Here is an 11,033-nt window from a genome sequence, read left to right as displayed (position 1 = left end):
AAATCACGGCTCAGATGATTTCAGCTCTCAGAGAGCTGCTCTAATAAATAAGAAAACATTCACTGGATCATAGAAAAGAAAATAAAGAGAAGAACACTCTCTAACAGAAGATCTGACATCCAGCAGCAGTGTGGGTTCAGATCTTCATTTATCCAGGATCAGAAAGCACACCAGTGGCATACTGGGTTCTTTTCTTTCCATGGTGAACGTATCTGTTGGTCAGAACAGATATCTCAGCTGATATTTGAAGTCAGAATGAAAATACAATACAAAATAAACAAATTCTGATGGAGACTCTGAAGTCTTCTACAACTCTCAGTAGCTTTGGTTGAAGTCAGAGAGCAATTTGCAATAGCTACCCCCTGACTTGAGCGTGCCTGATGTAAAGTGAAAGGCTTTGTCTACAGATTATCTGTGGAAAGACATAAAAATGACAACAACTACTTCTAAAGGTAGGGAAGAATAATCCCACACAGACATTGGCCTGTGTCTGTGCCAATGAACTGCTCCACTTATTGGCTAATAACTGGCTGTACACATTTTACTTTACAAATGCAATCACCAGCTTATTGCTCCTTTTGCTTCTCCAGCAGTGACTCTGCCAAATGAAATCCTCCACAGACTGTCTGTGCAGCTTTAAAGCATTTAGCACATCCCAGCACTGTCTGGGGAATGATGGAACACATAAGTAATAAGGGAGGAAAGAGCTATATTATAGCAGTGCACACAGAGGGAGTTTATGGTATCTCTCCAATCAGCATCAGAATTTTTACTAGCACAGGAAAATGAAATTCGACTGAACATATTAGTCACAGCTGAGATGCTTAAAGCAACAGGGCACCTCAAACAAGAGCCCATCGTGCTCTTCCTACCCAGCAACCACATGTTTTCCTAGTAAAGTGAGTGCTGTGTGTGCATCATCCCAGACTGGCCACTCACAGCACAAGCTGCTCTATCTGTACCAGGAGCAGTTGGTATAATCACTACGTGAATAATAAGGTTGAACATTTGGAAATGCCCAAAAAAGCATTACCAGAACTCCAATAGAAGCAAAAAAGTTAAAGAAAAAAAAGGAAGTTCAGACTTCTTCCCTACTTACATGGCACAGCTTGACCTAGCCCATCTTTCTCAGCCTTGGGTTCAAGATTTGTTCACACAAATAGTGAACAAACAGGAGCAATTACACTGAATTCCACAAGCCAGAAGTGTTAACATTTAGAGTCCAGACACTGAGAGTAAACACAAATAGGCACTACGCCTTTAGGTACTTCAAAATATTGCAGTGCTTGGAGTAAGGTAAGCCAAATAAGTAGCCAGAAGAATACTTATGCAGATGGTTTTATCTGAAACATTTAGGGAGATTGCATTTGTAAAGTAAAATGTGTACAGCCAGTTATTAGCCAATAAGTGGAGCAGTTCATTGGCACAGACACAGGAATACACAGCAGGCTGCTGGAGCTCTTAGGGAAAATACAATTAACTTGATAACAAAATTAAATATAGGAGATCTATAATAAGTGTGAGCAGCTTATAGTAAACCCAAAGGGAGCATTAAAAATTCAATCCATCAATCATCACAGCACGTAACCACCTCTGGACAGCATTTCTGAAAACCCGTTTGCAATTTTATGTCTGTTCCGGTTACTCTACATTTGAATAAAGGCAATCTTTCCTGATTTTTAACTGCTACGGCTGCTTGGACTTCAGTACAGAAGTGCTACTTCGTGTCTCTCATTTTGATCTCCTCCATCTTTATGCTCATGTTAACTATTGCAGTTCTATAGCTAGAACACTCAACTGCTTCCACCTCTGCCAAGTGATTTTTAACAAGACTCCCACCCAAACGTGACTCGTTTTCTCAATCTATATGATGCAGATAGTGGCATTCCTTTCCATTAAGAAATGGTGGAGCCCTAAGGCTGCTTAATAGAATCACATTGGTAGTGCTGCAGCCAAGTTTCCTTTTACTTAACCTAAAGCAATCATGAGTAATGCCATGAACTCATTGACGTCACTATGGTAGAACCCAAGGATGACAGACTCCAATCATTCCAAAGAGAAAAACACCAGAATATTGTTGCTGCTTACAGGTAACAAATTGCTGCCTACCCTGTATTACTACAAGGATCATGCATGGGCTCTGCAGCAGTGATTTGAAATTCCAATGTGTCCACTCAAGAAAGCATGATTATTTTCAGCCTCCCTTCTCCATCACAGACAGAAAAACAAGCCCTGCCACAAGAAGGACCCTTAGGCCAACCAGTCTCCTCTTCCCCTTTTAACCAAGGGGTAGAGCTGCATAGAGGCTGTGCACAACACAACTGTCTTCTGAAGCTGGAGAGATTTTTCCATGGAAAAATGTCATCTTTTCCCCTCATGATCACATTAACCCAATTTCAAGACATTCATAAGACCATCTCATACTTCTGAAGTGGACAGTCCTGTTGTGTGCTGAAACTCCAAGAAACCACAGCACTGAGGAGCTCACTTCACTGGGGGAGGACTTTGAGGGACCTAAGACCTTCAGAAGTGCACACACTTGAAAACACAGGAGTGCTGCCAGTGAAATCACAGAATGGCCTGGGCTGAAAGGGATCTCAAAGATCATCCAGTTTCAACCCCCCTGCTATATGCAGGGTCTCCAGCCACCAGCCCAGGCTGCCCAGAGCCACATCCAGCCTGGCCTCGAATGCCTCCAGGGATGGGGCATCCACAGCCTCCTTGGGCAACCCAGAAGAATTGCCTCTGGTTGCCCCCCAGGACAAGAAAGATAAGGATGAGGACACTGAGGACAAAAAAATGAAGGCCAGAGTGAGCCCAGCTGTACAAGTAGCCCAGCAAGTCTTGTAGGTTGGGGCTGCTTTCACATTCACTCCCATTCATAACACACATAAAGGACTAACTAATATTCCCAGCACAGGAACATTTAAAACAGTCTTCACACGAGGCAATTACAAGAGGAGCTGCTAATCACTGTGCAGGACAGGGTAACCTTTGAGAACCACGTGATGAGAATTTGAGGAGCTGAAGTGAAAACATTCGCTCCAAACGTTTTGACTCCAGGACTGCTTTTCCTTCAGAAATATTGATTGAAGGTGCACCTCCCCGTGTTTTCTCCTCTAGGACTGCTCAGCAATCATCCAGACAAAAACCACCAGAGCCCAGCAGCCGTGGGTATCATAACACTTCATTCTGAGGAAAAAAATAAATAGTCTGCACCAGTTATTCTTCCAGAGAGACAATTCAAACATCTGGAAAATTACACAGGGTATGGAAAACTTAGAAAACACACACACTGAATCAGCTCAGTGCAGAGCAGAGAGCTACCATTATATCACAGAGCACAGGGGTTGCTCATGCCCAGTCCCTTCCTTCAAAGAATGAGGACTGAAAAATCCCAAGCACAACAGATCCTCCTTGACCCCCCTTTGACCACTGATGGGCTTGGAGGTGTTCACTGGGGAGTTAATCACCACCAAGGGAAACCTGTGTGAAATATACTGTTAACATCAGAAAACAAGGATTCATTTTCCTCACTGCAATAAAGGCAAGAGGCTGACTAAGAACACAGAATCTACTTATACTCTGTGACAGAGAAGTTTGCAACCTGGGACTGTTCCATAGAGTGCAGCTCAGGTGAGGTATCCAAACAGAGCAGCCTCTCATGTTTAATAGAAACAGAAGCTTAATCACAGAGGAGCCCCTGGGCCTCACACATGATGTGAATAGCGTGAACTGAGATACAGAGATTTAGAGACACCCTTCCTTTTGCTGCTGGTCATTAAAGCTCAAGCCAAAGACCACTTGGAAGTGCCAGCAGAGATTATTTTTGTGCACGTAGGAGAGGAAATCACACTGCTTGAATCTGGCTTTGGATCACCCCCTAATGCAATCAGTTAAGCTAGCTATTTTATTAAATCTCTATGCCAGCACATGCATACATGGATCTTGACAAGTTAGAAGGAAATGAAATTTCAACAAGGAGTCATAGCTTTGACAATGAAAAGCTATCTGTGATATCTAGCAAGGCTACTATGCCACAAACATCCCAGTAGCACCTTGCCAGCTATCTCAAGGAGCCCCTCAGACGAGGTGTGTTGGTGAGCACCTGCCTTATTACAAAGCAAGAGCCACATGCTTTGAGTCAGCATGGGATCCCAACACCAGAAGTGATCTGAAAACACAGGACTTACATAAGGCAACACACACATAAGCTCCCATTACAAGCCATCCTGCAGCAGTCACCTCTAGGTCAGCTTTTCACAGGGGGCAGCTGTCCTTTCTCCTTTTTTCACCTTCAGTTTCAGACCAGCTCTGCAAAGAACGTGGAGCAGAGCTACTCTTATTCTTTGTCAAACTAAGCTAAAGAGACTGATTTCTAAGAGCTTACCCTGTGTTTAGAAAAGGGAACTTGTAAAATCCACCTCCATTTCACCTGGAAACCAAGAGATCACCAAGAGACCAGCTACCAGCTCTTCTTTGTGAGGGACAGGAGCTCACTGCACATCAGACCAACCTGCACTTCTTCAAGCACCTTCTTGCCCAGCCACCAGCAAGGGCAGAACAGCCTGCCTATAAAGCACATGGGACAATTACACCCAGCTGGATCTCTGCTGGTGTGAATTGCATCAGTTCCATCACAGCTGATGCAGCTGTGTTGTTAATAAAGTGTGAAGGTAGTGGAGGAATCTTAGTTACAGTGAAGGTTGTGTTTTTTTCTGAAGAGAGATGCTAGTAGGGTTGGCTCTAAGCTGCTGGTGGACTTGTATGTAGGAGGGTGCCAGAAACCTGGAAACCAGCTGAGATCCGTGCCTTCATCAGTGCTGCAGCCCATTCTGCCCAGGAGCATCACCCCTATCATCTAGGCAGCTTGCTGCAAGGAGGTGAGGCAGAGCACATCTTAATTCTGACAAAGTCTATGGCAGAATTCCACTGGCCTTCAGAGAAGGCACAAAAGTATTTATTGAAAAAAAAAATTAATATGCATGCTCTCAGGGAAATGATCAGCTGTCAGAGCAGAGTTGGTCGGAGCAGTATTTGATCTATGGACTCTACAGCTACTAATGGCCATCGTGTCCTTTACAGGCAGTTATATGCTGCTTTTTGTATGTATCAAGCAGATCTTTCAACTTGCAGCCGTTATTTTTCTTTTCTTTAAGGACTGTTCCTTTAAATAAACCATTAGATTAATGGATCAGGCTCTAGCATTACCAAGAGCCACCATCAGTGAATAGAAGGGCAGTGTGAACAACGTTTGTGGATACCCTGAGCTGTGACAGCAGTTTGCTGATATCCTGCAGTAGTGTCCCCATCCCAAATTAGAGCCTCTCTGGGGGAGATAAAGGCTCCAAAATGGGGCACAGTCAAATAGTGGAGCTGAGACAACCAAGGCTCAATTAAGCCACCAAGTCTGATGGATTTACCGACCAATGTATCCAGCCAGACCAGTAGGTGTTTCCCCATCATTCAGGCAAGATTCCTTCAGTTTTTCTCTCCCACCACCACCAGGCACCTGTGCTCCCTTCTTCACATCCCCAAACCATGGTGGATCCCATAGCAGTCACTTCTTCAGCAGGCATTGGATCCCTTGCTGAGAGCTACCAGCGGTAAGGTGGGGAAGTAAGGGCAGACCTGTGCTCCCCACACAAGACCCAGAAAGTCTTTGACTCTCATTTCTAACGCAGTGCTGAGCAAAGGAAAGGGCCTGGCTTACCTTGAAGCAGTGGGAGATGGGGTTTTGTACAGCCTTCCCTTTTCCCATGAAAAGCCTCTGTTAATAGAGGGGAGCATCAAAGAGTTATCACAAGCAGATCCTCCCCATCACTGGAGCTGCCACTTGCCAGGAGGGTTTCTCATGCAGCCTGTGATGTGCTGTTATATTTTATGAAAAGAACAGAAAATGTCAACTTAAGAACAGAAAATGTCCTTTAGAAAACCTCGGCTCTTTGCAGTGAATTTAAACCATTTCCACACTGTGAAGAAATGCACTGGAGCCTACTGCCATGTTTCCAGGTAGAAATTTGGGAGCCAGCTCTTCAAGGTGGCATCTGAGCCAAAATAAAGCTGATTCCAGGCTGAGGAAGGAAGAAGGCATTTGGCTCAGGTAGTCCATCTTGTTTGGGTACCACAATATCAGAAGGAAATAAAGCTATCACAGAGTGTCCAAAGGAGGGCTGCAGAGATACAGAAGGGTCTGGAGGGCAAAGTGTGTGAGGAGCAGCTGAGGACCTGTGGTTTCATTGAGCCATAGAGTCATTAAGATTGAAAATATCCTCAAAGATCATTTAGCCCAACCATCTGCCTACCACCAATAGTGCCCACTTGACCATATTTCTAAGTACTGCATCTCTTCCCTTAAACACCTCCAGTGGCAGTGACTCCAGCAATTCCCTGGGCAGTCTGTTCCTGTTTGTTTGGCCCAGGACAGTCTCCAGCTACTAAATCATCATCCCTCTGGGAAAGGAGCTCAAAGAGATCCCTTCAATTAGCTGCTCTGTTTTATTAGACACTCTGAGCTCTGCATCCAGCTGCTAAGGACACCAGCACACCAACATCTTCTTTCTCATCAGGGATATCGTTTTAAAGGTCAGAATAACCAAGAGTCATAGAATCACAGAATGCACAGCTTTTCCTTGTTTTCTTTTCTTTAAGGACTGTTCTTTTAAATAAACCATTAAATTAATGGATCAGGCTCTAGCATTACCAAGAGCCACCATCAGTGAATAGAAGGGCAGTGTGAACAACGTTTGTGGATGCCCTGAGCTGTGACAGCAGTTTGCTGACATCCTGCAGTAGTGTCCCCATCCCAAATTAGAGCCCCTCTGGGGGAGATAAAGGCTCCAAAATGGGGCACAGTCAAACAGTGGAGCTGAGACAACCAAGGCTCAATTAAGCCACCAAGGCATCTGAAAAGAAAATCTCTCTTTAATCTGAGATACGAAATATTCTGATCAGGTACAGGAGGAAAAAAAAAAGCAAAAAAACCCACACGCCCAAAAAATCAAAGTCACAACCAAACAGATTAGAGAGATTTTCTTCCACGTGGCTACAAGATAAATCATTGTCCAGGTCACCAGGAAGTAATTGTAGCTCTCCTTGGAGTTGTACAGAGCATCAGAGGTCTGCAAGGGCTGAGATTGCTCGATAGCTGCTGCACCTTCCAGATTCCAATTATCCTCCTGGCTGCTTTCAGTATCAAAGGCAAAAAAAAAAAAAAAAAAAAAAATTTCTTTCTTCACAATAAATGATCCACAGAGTGGAGCCAGATGGGCAAAGGAACTTGGAGAAATTATTGCGGGTTTGGCTGTGCCTGAATCTCATCTATTTCTCTGGCTCCGCTCAGGAGAAAGGCTGAATGGGAGGTGTGGGACTGGAGGTGCTGCTTTCTGCACCTCATGCTCTCCTGATAAGCTGGTCATGAGCTTTAGGCAAAAAGAAAATTAATCTCTGTTCAGTGTGTTCGTTGGACTCTTCAATATTTCACAGAGGAAGAAGAAAACTGTGGAGCAAACTCATTTTGTCTTCCAATACTGTGTTCCCTCTGGGGAGCGATGCCTTCCCCTGCAACAGAACTCCAATAGGGACATTCTCCCTTTTAAAAAGGGGGAAACTGAGGCACAGGGATGGTGAAATTAATCTGCTAGGGGGTCACCCAGCAGTTCTGGAGTGTGTGAGCAGCAGCCTGCAGTGAGCTAAGACCCCACACCTTACTGCCCTCCAAAGGCAGACATCCACTTGCCTTCTTGCCCATTCCCAATGGGGTTCCTTCTTCCTTTGCAGAGCAAAACTTACCAGAATGCTCAGCCAAGGAGCAAACTGCTGTCAGGCACTTGTAGTACCAAGACACATCTTCCCAGTCTGCTAAAACAACATACAATGAATTTGGGCACAAGCTGGCTTGACTTCCCACCAGCCTCCATGTTAGCTCCTGCACATAAACGACATCTATGTGGCCATACAATGCCAGTGGGCTGCACTGCTTGGGGCTCCAGGCATCCTGCAGCAGCAGAGCTCTTATATATACGTGATGACACCAAGGTATTCATCACTGCCTAAAACACTGCTGATCCATTCCAGTATCCTATGTTTGGTGGATCAAACTTTGATTGCTAAGTAGCATTGGGTGAGGATTTGCTATGGCAGTGGAGCTGACAACAACTCACTCTAACCTCTATGATTTTAGCTCAAAATTTCTCTTGCCCTGGGGTAACTAGAAAAGAGTCACTGTGCAGACTCTCAGACTCCAATAGCACTTAACACATATGAATTTCCCAAACAATGCATGCTTATAATCTTGACGCATTTAAGATCATAGAATCACTGAAACTGGAAAAGATCTGCAAGATCATCAAGTCCAACCATCAACATATGTTGGTGTGTGGACATTATACCTAAACCTCAGCGTGGCTCAGAGTGTTTTGCTTTATTGCAATGAAAATGATGAATATTGGGATTCTTTTTTCCTTTCTCCTGAAAGTCCACACTCTACTATCCAAAAATATGTGTTGCTTCTAGCTTAGTGCTTCCTTTGCCTCATCTCCTTCCTACACCCAACTGGGATCGTTTCAGTGTTTCAGGGCAATACCATATATTTTTAAGCCAAGTAAGCTAGCAGCAAAACAAATATCCAATTAAATGCTCATTTTTAATAGATGCTATGCTGCTTGTGTACAGCCAAATCCCTTTACTAGCCTTCTGCTTTTAATGCAATTAAACCACATTATTCAGTTTCAATTTAAGGGGAATTTCTTCTCTAGGATGTGTTCTGCCAGCTTATCCACCACTGCTGAGCCTTTAACAATTCACTGCCCTGTACTGGATATAAGGATGCATTGGGTTACTTCTGCCAGCCTTTGACTTGGAGCTGGACATGCAAAGAGATGTTCTTTTGTTGAACCACCAACAGAAGTTCACAGCATAGCAAGCTCTGTGCTGCTCAAAGGATGCTGTCACCACACATGAGCTGGAATCCATCCACGTGGATGTAACCCAGCAGTGATGGGTTGCTGGGGTCTTCCTGTGGGGTAAGAGCAAGTGGAGGCAGCGGCCCTGATGGAGTCATTTTCTCCTTATATCCCATTTAAACCTTCCCTCTTTTAGTTAGTAACCATTTCCCCTTGTCCTATCACAACAGACCCTGCTAAAGTGCCTGTCCCTTCTTTCTTACAGCCCCCCTTTAGGTACCAAAAGGCCACTCTCAGGTCTCCCCACAGCCTTCTCTTCTCCAGGCTGAGAAGACATGAAAGCATTCAGATGCATTATCCCTTTAATTTTTGCTCCCTAACCCTGGAGCTGAGAAGTAGCCGCATCCAGAAACTCATTTAGCACCAAAGTGTATCACCCTCTATGGTGGAGATTAAATATTATCCTTTTGATTAAGTTTGACATAAAAAGCAATTACTCTTGGCAACGCAGGTTAAAAGTGATTTTGTTCTGCACTGACCACAGGCCTCGCTGGCCTCCTATGGACAGGATTATCTTCCATAAAGCCTCTTCCCAAAGATTTGGCTGGAGGTGCCAGTGAAGGATCCAGAGACCCATGTGCCATAAATAAGCTTTATGAACCCAGCACAGCTTTCTCTCCTTGGAGCCCTGCCTCAATGGTGCATTTTACTACTTCCCTCCTTTTCATTTTAAACCCAAGAACAGTGCATTTTTCATCTAGTTCTCCTTGGCCACAGTTGTGCCTGGAATTCAATATCAATCTGCTTCTCTCCAGCTCTCCCTGCCCAACCACTCTACAGCACTCTCCATGGGATGCAAGGACTGAAGATGCTCAGCTGCTATTAACCTCACAAACCACGATGCCGTGCACCTCTAAACACGGATTTGTCACAGTGAGCCACCCCAGATATTTGCAGGCAGTCCAGCAAAACCCCCAGCCTAAATTACAACCTGGCATTGGCAAATGATTCTGTTATGGAGACTTTACTAGCATCATAGCAGCTAGTTGAATTTTTCTGCAGAAATTCTTGGCTTACTCCTGGATATCCTTTTATATGAACACAGCCTCCTTTTTTGCAGTTTTTTTCTTTCCTCTTTTCTGCCATATTACCAATTTGTTTTTTTCTGTTAAAGGAAAAAGATTGAAACTGAAGTGCAGTGAAGCTCTGGTTATATCAGCCTTTTCCTTGCCACCAAATTCCATTTCCTCTGCTTCTGATGAAAATGACTCCATGAGCAGCCATCAATGGCTGCCATCACTGCAGTTCCAGTTGTTTTTATGCACACAGTCCCAGGCATTCTGCACCTTGCTCTGTAGCACCCTATGGATGATATAGGGAGGCACAGCTCACTCCCACTGATCCAAGAAGATTTTCAAGCCTACCCCCCCCAACTTGGGTTCTACTTCAGCCCTCTGCTCTCCCAGCAGCCTCCCTCCTCCTCTCATTGCCCATCACAGCTGGTGCTTGCTTTGGAAAGACCTCTAAGATCATCCAGTCCAACCACCCACCTATCACCAATATTTGCCACTAAACCATGTCCCTCAGTACAACACCTACACATTTCCTGAACGCAATACCATCACCAGCCGCGCTGGCTGCCTGCTGCCTGCTCACACCCACATCCTCTCCTTGCAGACAGTGGCTGTCCTATTCCTGTGCCCTTAGGGGAGCACCAGACAGCTGCTGGGCTTCACTGCAGTGCACGCAGTGCCTTTTGTTTTGTCCTTTCAAAATCCATTTATTAGAACAAACCCAGCTGAGCTGCCCATGCCGCTCCGTGTGGGTTGGAACCTCTTGGTTGACCATGTGTGTGTGTGACTGACAGTCTGAGCCCCACACCAGCATAAGCTTGGGCTTTGCTCAGCCAGGTGGTCCACACCAGCCCTGCCAGTGATGCTGGGGAGCTCAAGGTCATCCCCTCCATCAGGGCACATACAGCCTTGCCCACATGGCCCCAGAATGGATCTGCACACGGTTTTCACAGAATCATAGAATTGTTTGAGTTGGAAGGCAATTTTAAGGGTCATCTGGTCCAACCCTCCTGCAAAGCACAGGGACACCCACAGCTCCATCAGGTGCTCAGAGCCC

General features: G+C 45.0%; 1 long non-coding RNA gene across 1 annotated transcript; it reads right to left on the bottom strand.

The window, feature by feature from the left end:
* Positions 1 to 1,272: 1,272 nt before the first annotated feature.
* LOC116236665 (uncharacterized) lies at positions 1,273 to 4,538 on the bottom strand. Its single transcript, XR_004168595.2, has 3 exons — positions 4,391 to 4,538; positions 4,194 to 4,314; positions 1,273 to 3,192 (listed from the first exon to the last, which is right to left on the bottom strand). It is a non-coding gene; the product is annotated as an uncharacterized LOC116236665 (long non-coding RNA).
* Positions 4,539 to 11,033: the final 6,495 nt, after the last annotated feature.

The sequence above is a fragment of the Phasianus colchicus genome, chromosome 5 (genome assembly GCF_987193195.1).
Source record: "Phasianus colchicus chromosome 5, bPhaCol1.hap1.1, whole genome shotgun sequence".
In the NCBI taxonomy this organism is placed as follows: domain Eukaryota; kingdom Metazoa; phylum Chordata; class Aves; order Galliformes; family Phasianidae; genus Phasianus; species Phasianus colchicus.
Note: the sequence above shows the minus strand (reverse complement) of the source record. Positions and strands in the feature narration are given on the sequence as shown.